Genomic DNA, 12527 nt, shown 5'->3' with positions numbered 1-12527 from the left:
TGCCACCTGATCCCAAAACAATTGAACCCCACATCCATTCGCCATATAGCGATAAAAATATTTGGAAGTGTCTATAATACAACATCTCTCTATAGCTCTCGCTAAACTCCCATGGATGTGATAACTAACCAAACCATCATGCCAACTGACACCGTAGTCATCTTGTAACCATGTACCCATAAAAAAACTTTGTGACATAGGAGTAGCAAACCCTGTTGGATACATATCAGCATGATGTATAACTGATAGCTGTCCTTGCAAGTAATCCCCCACAAACAGCTGAGTCAGATGCTTGCAACCACTAATCCCATCTTTCGTAGATGGTGAATGCCAATCCCACAAAGGATGGTATAATTCCAAAACCAATCCATACCGATGCATCATCAAGTCCTTTGTGCATGGGTCAAAAGAAAAATGATAGGCACTCCTCATTGTATATTCATGGTAAAATGCTCCAACCTCTATTTATGGCTCATTATTAACAAAACTTGAATCAAGCAGCTGATCCCTCTGACTCTAAAAAACAACAAGTTGGCATCCAAAATCAACTGCATTGAATGAAGTGACAGATTTGCTTCCAAGAGATGGAAACAAATCAACATGAGATCCATACTCCCAACTAGATGACACTCTGTGAATGCCCTGTGTGGATGAAGGAGTAGCATCATGTACTACCACACAACTCTGAGGAGAATCCACCATTGTGACACAAGAGCTACCAGTAAATTGTCTTGTATCAACTATCACGGTGCTAACCTCAGGAGAACTCGATACAACCAAGGTACTCATCCCAGCTGAAACCTTTGTACCTATATCTGTGATAGATGCAACCACATCCCCACTACAACTCGTGGATATAAGATCCTTATCAATTGCCTCTATATGTAATTGTACTATATCAGTAGCTGGTGGAGACTGTGCCAAACTCAACTCCTCTGTAAGCTTCTCAATCTATAATTGTGACTCTTGAAGGGCCAAATGGGCACTTTGCAATGAGTCCATACTCACCTCAACCTCATGAGTGAGCTTATCAACCTTCTCCTCCTTTTCCTGCAATGCAACATAACAAATGCAATCCCACTCGAGAAGAAAATCTCTATCTGTAAGTAGTTGTAGGTAATTTTGTTTCATCATTCCAATCGCTTCTTGGAGTGCATGTATCTCTGCAAGGGAAAAAACACTATCGCTGTACTTATCTGTCAAAAGAGTACTCCAACCATAGGTGGAAAACATTTGATGATAAACATCAAAATGCTCAATGGTTATGGCAACCATATTGTCATTAACCTTCAATTGGCTTGCTAAATGATGATCCCCTTGTGACGAAACATTTCCACACAAATCTTCCAATTTGTCATCCACACTATGATATGAGGTTGAATCAATGTCACTCACCATATGATAAGCAACATCGTGTATGCTATCACCTATGCACACCTCAATATCCAGGGTTTTGTTGCTATGCTCCTCATAGGATGGCTCAATTGGCGAGGTAGAAGCCACTGATATAATAGTATCTTCAAGCACTTCCACTTCCAAGGTGACTGTGTGTCCATCCACATCATGATCTTGGGATTCATTGTCATCAAATGAATTTTTTGATTCATTTTCTAAGGTCTGATTTTTGCTCTCCATTAGGTCAACTGTATGATGGTCACTAACTGCTGGTAACTCATCATAGAGGCTTCTAGATACTATAGAGACCTCTTGTTCCTCTTTCTCTTTATTCTATGATGTAGTCCTCTTAAACATGGAAACCATCAATTCATTCATCCTTTTCTGACTTTCATCCAACCTTTTCAAATTTTGTTTAAGCTTCTTCATATCCTTGTCCCACTGCTTCTAGGTACTTGAAGTAAACATGATTAACTAATTGATTCAATGTCCAATCTACCTAACAGGATGGCAGGTCAATAGCTCTGATACCAATGTAGTATCCTCTCAAGGAAATAATATTCAAATGAAATTCTTTTGGTATTATTAGTGCAAATACATGGAAATGAGATGCAAAAACAATGACTACAGTAATGCCAAAATTTTGATTCTGAATTATCAGAGCCAAATCATATGCTGATGAGTACAATGATAATAGTGATGCCCAAGAGTGGAAATGAATCAAAAAAAGACACTGTAGCACGACATCGTGCATGCGTACTATAGCAATCCAAATCTTTTCTCCAATTAAGCACAAATAGAACTCCTGAATTGGAGCTCTCCCAAATACCAAATTCAATGGATATTTCACCACCTCAAATGGTTGCAAAACTAAAAAGTTTACGTTCTCCAATGGCTGACTGAAATTGAAAACCTTAGTTTCTTCTCCCAACTTGATATCAAATGCAATTCACAAAATCAGATGATAAACAATGAAGCTCTCACCTCTATTTATACTTTTCCTTGACCCTCGTGGATGGAAAAAAAAAAATTAAATAATTGCATTCTCTAGAAGTTTCCCCCTTCCAATAATTATTGCACTTGCTAGAAGCTTCCCTCTTGCAATACAATAATTAAATAAAACATTTAATAATTACATTCTCTAGAAGTTTCCCCCCTTCCAAAAATTAATGCACTTGCTAGAAGCTTCTCCCTTGCAATACAATAATTAATTGTGCTTCTATAAAATTAAATTATGAGAAGCCTCCCCCTTCCAATAATTAATGCATTCTCCAATAATTTAAATTAATTAAATATAAAGTCACTTTTTTTTAAATTTAAATTTTGATTTTTTTGTGGACTTTATAAGAAATTAATTTAACTAATTTCTCCTTATTTCTCCACTTAGCTTTCGAAGAATGTAAAGGCTAAGAATTCCACTGATATGCTAAAAAGATGGGGACATTACAAAGTATTCTTTCCCATCAAACCTATCCTTGGGTATGATTGTGTATGCCATTGAAAATAAGAGATAGTTGCTAGATATATATGAAGTCTGATAACTAAATTTTGCAGAGCCTAGGTTCGACTACTAGAGCTCTGATACCATGTAAAGTTTTTGCTAATTCTATGATCTTTGATTAGACTTATCAGCAATCTTTATGTGGTGAACATTGAACTTCTCAAATTTTGATGCAAGAAGGAATGATCAACCTTTGATCTGATCTAAAATGGGAGTATCTTTGCAATATAATCGCTGGATATTGATGCTTGAAGGAATAGACTGAATTGTAATTATGTGTCCTCAAAACTACACCATGACAATAACCTCCTTAAATATCAACACTAAAGGGTATGTCCCTCAAAGGGACATGTCCCTTCCTAAGTTAACAATTATAACCTATCTAGAAGTCAACAATCTGCAAGGAAAGTCATAACATTTACTAACTAACACAATGTGTTAAATTAGTTAATTATTATCAAACAACTCCTAAGAAGTTGCTGGCTCTCAAGAAGAGTATATAATCCAAAGTAACACTTATGATATTTAAGGTAGGAAGGTCTAGTGTGGTCTACACTTTCAGACCTATATATTATCAGGTTACATACTTAACAATTTTATTTTTAAAAAATTATTACGGTGGTGTCCCTATACGAGGTAGATCAATTGATTCTAAACATCAACACAGATTATCCTAGAGGGGATGCAAGTCAATATAGAGGATGCTACTTTTAGATTTTGGCTATTTTACATTCATCAATTTTTGGTTTCTCACAAAAAATTCAACATTGGTAGCAAAAAGACTTACTACAGTAAAAAACTCAACCCAACTGAAGAACATGGCGAGAAAGTGTATCTAGGGGCTGATATTAAAGGTGAGGCAAGATTGTTAGTGACACAACTAAGGATGGGATCTCATCACCTAAGATGTGAGACAGGTAGATGTAAGAAGCCCAAAGAGGCTTGAGTGGAGAGGACTTGCATGTTTTGTAGGACGAGAGCAATTGAAACAAAATGACATTTTCTCTTTCATTGCACAGAAATACGATGATATCCGAACATACTATGATGTCATCTTGAATGCAGACATCATGCCTAGCCTGTTTGAAGTTGACAAGGTCAACCAAACTACTGGATTTTTGGTTAAGATGCATAGAAGAAGATTGGAAATGGAAAGGAATATGGAAATTGCTTATTACTTCATTCCTTTGGTACCTTAGGTTGCTTGGTCTTGAGGACGTCATTTAAAGCTCATTCACATTTATGCTTTGCAATAGTTTCAAACACTAACTATAATTTTTTCATTTCATCACTCATGGTGGGAAATTTTTGAATCTTATAGCAATGCCATTATAGACTTTGGCTGCATCTTCTTCCCTTGTGCATATTAGTAAGCAAAATCAAGTTGCTTTAATCAGGTCATGAATTCCTACAATCCAATAATTCTTGGGTCTTCACTGAGTACTTACTCTCCTCTATTTCTAGAATTCAAAATTTTCTTCCATAATTACTGTAACCTTCCTGACTTTTCACTTTAATATATCTTGTTTTGAATGACGTCTCTTTTGTTTTTTTATGAATAATCTATTTTTCTATTCCCTGTATTCAGAATCAAGTCACATATATTTACAAGTATAAAATGATCTTCCATGAGAGGCCCAAAACATTCAAATTCATTTCTTCTTTCAAAGTAATTTATCCACAAATTTTCTTTTTTCGACAGAGTTATTCTTGCCATCAACAACCCTAATATTGTGCTCTTCACAATAAAGTTCATGTCACAGGGATCTGTTTCATCTTTGGAACATAAATAGAATATTTGCAAGACTTTGGACTCTCAAGACATCCTAGGCTAACCTTTGCATAGAGTATAGCAATGAGAATCATGTGGAGATGTGTAATTTGATGGAGTACAAGCAACAATGTGGGAGACCTGCTGGATAAATGTGGTGGACAGATGAATCCTCTGTAGATTAGATTACCTGCATAGGAGATTGTGCATTACAATAACAAGAGCAAAAAAGTGCTTGGCATTGTAAAAATTAGGGACTAAGGATCCACTACAAGAATAGAGGAAAAGGAGCTAAGTGCATTAAGAGGAACACCACTATATATGGCTCTAGAAGTAGTGAATCAAATGGAGCGGAGGCTACCTTCAGAATTTTGATCCTTGGCTGCAGTGTGTTGGAGATGGCTGCTAAAGGGTTGCCTTGGATCTATGCTTTGAACCTGCTTGCAACCCTATACCCAATCAAATGCATAGATGAATTTCCATAATTGCTCCCCCATCTTCTACCTGAAGACTAACATTTTCTAGACAAGTTCTTCCATAAATATGCCAAGAAAAGGTGGACTACATTTTTTCATTTTTATCACAACACTAAGAAAATTAATATATATGATCGAAAAATAGTTAGAAAAACATAACCACAAATCTTTGGGTAGCCACAAAGATAAGGTACACACAATATTCACCTTGAGGAAATACATTTGAAAGAACATGGCCATCAATTTTTGTGACAAATAACATGGATTTTGTGTTTTTTTCTAGATGTAGCCAATTATCTCTTTGGCTTTCTTTTTGCTATATGCAACTAATTATCTCTTTGGTTTTCTTTTCATAACAATGCATGACATAATACAAGCAATTGAGAATTATCTTTTATGAAGACATAAAATAATGAACTTCTTGGAACAAGTCTCTCCACTTATTGAAGGGTTGAAATAGGTCTGTATCATCACATCTAATTTAGCCCATAGTCAATGTAAACCTTTGCTTAAATATGAAAGAGTGTTATATGAGCACAAAAAAGATAAGCATAAACCTTCATTAACATGACTACAAATGAGCTTTTTAATATGGAAGACATGTACCAAGGGATAAAGAATTTGGCGGGGAGAAAGACCCAAAGTATTGATAGGCTACAAGATGAACATTTGAAATAGGGCAGCGATATCTTGGTTCGTCATATTTATCACATCTTTAATGATGTCATTAAGGAGGGGCTTCTTGAAAGCTAGACTACTAGCATGGTTATCCTTCTCCCTAAAAATGATGACATAAATAATCCTTCTAACTATGAAATTATTATGATTAACCCCCTCTTGAGAAAGTTCTTTGGTAGCATGGTAGAACACAAGATCAACAAGTGGGTTGAATCTGAAGGTAAAAGAGCTAAGGGGCAGGTAGGTTTTAGACCAAAACACTCCACTATTGATCATTGGGTAACACTAAGACTCTTGGTTGAAAATATTTGTAACACACAGGGAAAAGGGGCCTTTTGCTTCTTTGTCAACTTTAAAATGAAATTTGACATGGTGCCACGGGACAAGCTTTGGCTTAGAATCTAAGAGTTGAAAATTTCTACTAAACTTAGGGATGCAACACATAGATTATATGAGTAGGTCATGGCTAAAATAATAACAGTGGAAGGGATGTTAGATAGCTTTGGTAACGATATCAAGGTCAAATAGGGATGCCCTCTATCCCCAACCTTGTTTAGGTTATATATTGAAAAATTAGAAGAATGTCTAGACAAGAACAATGACGATGGGGATCAGTTGGCTACATATGTGATTATGTTGCTTCTTTATGTGGATGACCTCATATTAATTGCTAAAATTATGGATGGTTTGAGAGAGTACTTGAAGGCGCTTGAGATCTTCTGTCAAGTGGTTGGGATATAGGTGAACACTAACAAGACCAAGGTGATGATTTTCTCTTTGAAAAGAAATAAGAGGTTAGAAATAATATCCGAACTTGCAGAGCAAAAAGAATTCAAGGAGGATGGAAAGCCCTATACTGTTTACAAAATAGATTTAGGAATGCAAAATTATGGTATTAGAAAACAATAAAAGTTCTCTTTGGCTTGTTAGTTACACTAGTGATCTTCTATGGATACAAGATTTGGGGCAACAACATGTTGAATCATAAATGGAGACAGGTAAAAAGAATCCAAAAGCACTTAATCATTGTCTCAAAATTAAAACCATTGTCCCTAATGAGATCCTATTGGAAAAAATAGACATCTTTCCATTAGTGGGATCAATAATGATTTGGTTATTATGCTATTTATAGAAAGCTCAAAGTATGGAAAGTCACCGTTGGCCTAAGATGATCATGGAAGAGAGGTTGGATAGAAGAAAGAACACATGGATGAAATTAAATGTTAAATGGAGGGAAAAATGGAATATATGTATTAATGAATGTCCCAACAACAATGTTCAGGTAAAGAAGTTTGTGAAGGAAATTTTTTGAAGTTGCACATGGTCAAAACAAAAAGGATGCAAAAAGGACTGTTATATCAATGAATTTAACCCAATGGGGAGCCCATAGAGAAAAAACATACCTAGGAGCAAGTATTAAATGGAGAGCTAAGATGCTTATAGCATAACTTAGGATGGGCTCACATCATTTGAGATGCAAAATAGGAAAATGGACGATACCCAAGGAGGAATGAGAGGAGAGAGTATGTCTATTTTGTAACACAAGAACAATGGAGACCAAGCGACACTTTCTCGTGGAGTGCCTGACATACAGTGACATCCGCTCCAGCTATCAAGATATTCTAGGAAATGGCAATTTAGATACTCTTTTTGAGGAAGAGTAGTTGGACAAGACAACTAATTTAGTGGTCAATATTCACTATCGAAGGGAAGTCTTAAAGAAGCAACTCCAAAAGGCCCAATGTTTGGTTTATCTTGTGGGGGTACTTGTCTATTGTCTTGTGGGTCCCAAAGGATGCTTTGGCCTTGCAGATGTTATTAAAATATTTCATTCATTCATTAATTGACATGACAATGATGACGAAAACTAAGAATGCTTTGACAAATATCTCACTCTTTGCTTGATTTTAGATCAAATTTTGAAGAGATTCAATTTTTAAATGATTTATTTTGAATTTCTTTCTTACTCTATATGGCTCCTCTCTTATCTATTTTTATTCATCTTTCTTTACTTCTATCTTTTTACTTGTATATATATATATATATCACCACTCTATCTCTTTTCATACCTTTTTGTATCTCCTTTTATATATAGTGTATGTGTATGTGTAAAAATAAAAGATTTTTTTTATAAAATTTGAAAACTCAAAATAAAATTTTAAATTTTTCATAGTTATTTTTATTTATAAAATAATTTATATTAATAAGAATATATAATAAAAAATGGAGATCACCTCATGGTCTAGTGGTGTTGTGATTGCACTGGTGATTTGGTCGATTACACATGTTTACACCTAGATCTATTTGACACTTCTCATTAAGTCAATTAGTCCAATTTCACATTTACATTTACACATCTTTAATCACTTTACATTGCATGAAAGAGGAAATGTTTGCATACTTCCTTGATATAATTCAGTTTTAGCATTGACATCCCTTTATCCCTTTAGGGTTTGCTAATCTAACTTGGGTTGTATTGAGAATTATGTTTGGAAGGCCCTATTTCTATTGTATTTAATAGTTAGTGTAAAGTGGGAGCCTTATATTTACATATCTTAATTATCATTTTCATTTACCCCTAAACATGAGCAAAACAATTTTAGAAACTTCATAGAAAAGTTAAAGTAGGTTATAATAGTAAAAGCCAAAAACCTACTCGATTCTAGAGAGATTTAGTGATTTTTAATATTTTCAATTTAAATAGGGGATCACTCATGGAATTTCATGTCTAGATGCAATGATATAGTTTTAAGCTAAATTTAATGGCACATGGTAGATTTTTAAAAAGCATTATGCTATAAAAATTCTAAGGGAAGGTATCCAATTATTGACAAAAAATAAATATGTTACAATAAGAGATATATGTGAATAATCTTGGTAATGTAATGTAAATGACTATATAAATATACAACCCAAAAAAATCCCTCAAATAATAGTAGAAGGATTTTGACGATTTAAATTTGGCATCACATGATCCTAATTAGTTAAGAAAACTATTAGATAATAGATATTTTTCTTTAGAGAAAGGTCAACATGAAATCATATGGAATGAATCTAATACTAGAAATTATAATGCTAAGGAAAGATGCATAGTCATAGTAGAGCACCAGGGGCCGAATGACACACAAATCCTAATCCATCTATGCTAGAAAAAATTATGTATACAAAAAAACATATTTACATGGGAAACTCTACAAGGTAAGATTTTAATGACAAAATGGTCTAATAAAATTAATTCTATCAACCATCATATGTTCCTTATGTGAAAAAAATGAATAAAATATCAATCATATTCTTTTCAATTACCCCTTTGTGCAAAAATGTTGGCAATACCTATGTGCCAAATTAGGATGGTTAACAACCATACCAAATTATATTATGACACTTTTCTTGAGCGTATACCTTGTATACAACCCTTGCATTGTTTCTATTCACTTTACCTTCTTTATTTAATTTGTTTCCAAAGACCAATTTGTACTTATCACAATCTTGTCTTGAAGTCTCGACTAGAGTTCAAGTTTCATTAATCTTTATCTGACCCAACTCTTCTTCCATGGAACTAACCCAATCATCATCTTTATGTATTCCTTAGTAGTCTTGGGCTCAAATTGTGATATCGAACAAACAACTTCTTTGATTTTGCTTCTAGTTAGCACACTTGTATTTTTGTCACCAATTATGTAATTTGAAGAATGATTCATTTTGACATACCTTGGAATAACTATCTTAGATCTTGTTATGCATTACATATTCATCCCTACGATTTCTCTAGGAAAAGTTGTTTGGTCCCCTTTTCACTTTTTCCTTGTTCCTTGGCCAGACAAGTTTCCTTTGTTTTGTGGCCTCGTAGGTTTAGGCCCCAAAGTCCTTCATCCTATGTCTGAGACTTTTTTGTTTATTTTCATTTAGTTCACTTGTTTATCTTTCTAGATGGATCATGGGATTCCAAATCCTGGGGTGCCCCTTTGAATGAACCAAGAAGAACTTTTGATTTTGGCTTCTTGTGAAGGCATGCTCCTTTCATGTTTTTAAACATAGGAGGAGGACATTTTCCAAAGGCAGATGTTCAAAGCATTTAAATTTATCTAATGAGGGGTACCATGATTAATTCTCCCTTTTACCTAATGTTATATAAGGCTTATTACTACCTCATTTTACCTTCATCTTGCAATCAAATTTGAGCTTTGTGTGGACTTAAGCCTTTGCATCCTTAAAATTTTTGTGATTTATACAACCCGATGAGTTTGAAGTAGTTAGAAATTATTTTCTACAATTAGGTGTTTGGTACTCACATAAATAGGCTCGTGCAGGTGAATTTCTATCATCTACAAGGTTCTTCCTAGCCACAAATTTGTTTTGAAAGGTTGGTGACTTTTCCCTTCTTAGTAAATTTGGGGTTCTTTTTTGGTTTGGTTGTTTCCTCCTTTTGGTTTGGTTGTGTATTTTTTTTTTTTTTCTTGTCAATGTTTGCAAAGGTAGAGGGATTTTCCTATGCTATTTTTAATCTTTGGATGCCACAAACTCAAACTATCTTTCTTCTCATTTGAAATCATGATGCCCATGCTTGAATTGCAAAGCCCTACTTCTTCCCTTTTGGTTTTGTGTTTGCATTTATTTTGTTTGCGCCTAGTGTAGTTAGTTCCCTTTGACACTAACTCATTTTGGTTTGTCTGATTTTCCTTTGCATTCTTATAGGTGCATTGCGATGTTCCCTTTGCAAGTTTTGCAGTTCTTAAACTATGGAACTAGGGTCCTATATATTAAAGTTCCCTTAATTGAATCACATATAATCTTGGTGTTTATCTTTGACTTTGTGAGTCAAGGTTTTTACTAGTTTACGACTTGTGTAGTCAAAATTTCATTTTAAGATTTCATCTCTAACCAAGTTTTGGTGGCCTACCATTGGTGTATCAATAGATGCTGGTGGTTCTTTAGTGATGAAAATTGGCATTTCAGCTCCAATCATTTCCCACCAAGTTCACTGCCCTACCCTTGGTGGAGCATCCCCCACCTCCTAATAAATATGTTAATCCTTGAAAATTTAAAATGTTGTCACATCATGTCCTTAGCATTAAACATGCCTAATGTATCACACATAAGATATAATATAATATCTCAATAGTTGAGTTGCTGAGATTTTTATTCTAGCATCTTCATTATTTTTGGTGATGAGGGTAAAATATTACTAAAGAGCAAAGAAGAATTTGAAAGGACAAAATGGCTTGAGTACTGAACTCTCATAATGAATCAACACTTGGTTTTTTCTTATAGGTTTTTGGATTATGGAGGAAGACACCATGTCTCTGTGCTAAGGTAGTATTACAACTTTGAAGGTATTTTTCTATTGAAATTCTTGTATAATTTGATAAGTATTAATTTTAAATATATTTCTCTAATTTTTGAGATTTATTTATCAAAAGAAAAAAATATTTTATTGTAAATAGACAAGGTAGTCTTGAAACCCAAAACTTGGGGTATCTGTATGCTAGGAATTGAGGCTTTTGTTGCACTCATATGAGTAGTTGAGATGTTGTATTGATTACTAATTTTTTCATTGATGAAAACATAATTTTGTATGATCATAAAAGACACAAATTATGTATATCACAGGTTTATTATTAGTACAACAAGGTTAGTTGGTGATAGTATTGTATATGTGAGCTTAGATTTGTGTGGAAACATGAGGATAGGCATCATCTCTATGTTTTTTGAGCTTTACATTGAGTTCTGGATGAGTTATAGCTTATTTGGTGAAGACTAGTACCAGAGTACTATACATGGAGTGATGTCAGAGATAGTTGGTAGCATTTTTGCAAAAACTTATTGGAAAGAAGGAATTAATGTCAACGAGCTTGGGATATGATAAATTACTTGTTCAAGAGTGATAATTAATTGGGTTATTCTTGAAAGGATTTTATTGTTTAGTCTGTGGTATATTTTAGTGGTAGAGAAATGTGTTATGGAATCATGTTCTTTATCGTTATAAAATTTAATATATTTATTGTAACATATGGGAACCTTATTGTAATAATTGTAAAGATTCTTATGAAGGCATGCATGCCCTAGCATGGACCTATGTAATTAACTATACATTGGGGAAGCTCTAACAAGATGACCTAAGTAGTTATTTATAAAGGGTATAAAGAAAATATATTTTCCTTGTTTGGGCATTATTATGGTATGCATATCTAAGCATGTATGATGGATGATTAAAGTAGATTAGTGATGATGCTGGTTGATTGAGGTGAGCTTCAAAGGAATTATTTTGGCAAGTAATTTGCACATCCGTTAGTTCATGCTTTTGGATATGTTGTCCTAATAGATCATCTTTTACACTTGTTAGAGCATTTAGGTATTGACTCTACTTACTTCCATTCAACCTTTGACAAGGTTGGAACCTTCTAACAAGGGTTGAAGGTCTCCTAATAGGGACATGTCCTCTTAAGGGGTTTTTATACTAAATGCTTATTATTTTACTCCTATTCCATCTTAAATTGGACACACTCCAATTTAGTGATGATTTGACACCCATTTAATGCAAGGCCATCTATCATTTCCAACTTCCTCCCTCTTCCTTTTTTTTTTCTCTCTCCTTTGTGGAATTGGGGTAAAACCTAATAGATCCTCTTTAAATCTCTTATTTTAATGGTGTTAAGCTCAAGGTAGGATCTATCCTTCTAAGTCCTCGCTTCCCTTCATCCATCCA

This window comes from Cupressus sempervirens, chromosome 10, assembly GCF_028749045.1.
Source record: "Cupressus sempervirens isolate cs-2001-9-10 chromosome 10, ASM2874904v1, whole genome shotgun sequence".
Classification (NCBI taxonomy): Eukaryota; Viridiplantae; Streptophyta; class Pinopsida; order Cupressales; family Cupressaceae; genus Cupressus; species Cupressus sempervirens.
This window is presented reverse-complemented; position numbering follows the sequence as displayed.